Source organism: Bison bison, unplaced genomic scaffold (assembly GCF_000754665.1).
Source record: "Bison bison bison isolate TAMUID 2011002044 unplaced genomic scaffold, Bison_UMD1.0 scf7180017864491, whole genome shotgun sequence".
Taxonomy (NCBI): Eukaryota; Metazoa; Chordata; class Mammalia; order Artiodactyla; family Bovidae; genus Bison; species Bison bison.
Genome location: NW_011495050.1, coordinates 25,221,212 through 25,222,076, shown reverse-complemented (window position 1 = coordinate 25,222,076; position 865 = coordinate 25,221,212). Strand labels below are relative to the sequence as shown.

Here is an 865-nt window from a genome sequence, read left to right as displayed (position 1 = left end):
AACAGAAAATGTTGAAAATACGTAAGCACACATTGTGTGACCAGTGATGCGAGTGACTCTTTCATACAAAAAGCTACGCCAGGTAATCAGGTGAATCTCCTTTCTCCGGCACCCTTATATAATTAACACATCAACCAAAGAGGCAGGACTCTGCCCGATCTCGCCCAGCTCGGGTCTTCTCGTCCATCTTCATCACTGTCTGCTCTCCAACAACCCTGTCGGGCAGGATGGGACAATAACGCTCTAATCCCCCCGGTAGCCGTGGGAGGCGCTGGGCAGCTCACCTATCCCGGGGTTTCCAGACTGCCCTCATCCAGGTGCTGAGACAGCAAAACCTTGAACATTTTCCTTTCAGCTCCTCAACCCCTTTCTTCGCTACCTGCCCGGCCACTCCTGCAAGCATACGACACCTCGGGTGAGCCCTTTGGCCACCTGAAGTCACATCTCAGGTAGGCCCTTTGGTCACTTGAGCTCTTGAAACTCCCTCGTGGCTCTGAGGTCCAAGGCCGTGGGCACCCGCGAGGCCTGAGAGCAACGTTCTGGCCGAAAGACTCCAAATAAAGACGCAAGACTGCGGGGGCCCAGGACACTGTGGAGCAGATCCAGAAGGTGAGGTGACAGCCGGTAGCCCGCGGCCCTCAGGTCGCTTGAGTCGCAGCGAGGCCGTCGTCGGGTGTCGTGGAGGCGGCGCTTGGCCCCCCGCCCGCCCGCCGGCGCCCGGAGTCCCTGGCCGCTGCGCCCCGCCTTCTCGCCGCAGGAAACCCGGCAGCTGCCAGACCAGGTGGGGGGGCCGCGTCGCGGGTGTGGCCGCCGCCACTTGAAGGCTGGGCTCTGAACCTGGCCTTGAGCACGGCCGCCGCCGCCG

The 865-nt window shown here is 61.2% G+C and overlaps 1 protein-coding gene across 2 annotated transcripts in view; it reads left to right on the top strand.

Moving 5' to 3' along the window:
• The first annotated feature begins 366 nt into the window (after window positions 1-366).
• Window positions 367-865, top strand: part of CPQ (carboxypeptidase Q) — a 561,149-nt gene continuing 560,650 nt past the window's right edge. Inside the window, exon 1 of one of the 2 annotated variants that reach the window (XM_010863545.1) lies at window positions 367-609. The gene's annotated coding sequence lies outside the window, so the exon portion shown is untranslated. Of the gene's footprint in view, window positions 610-728; window positions 782-865 lie in introns of those variants that run through there. The other variant, XM_010863546.1, reaches the window with a different exon arrangement.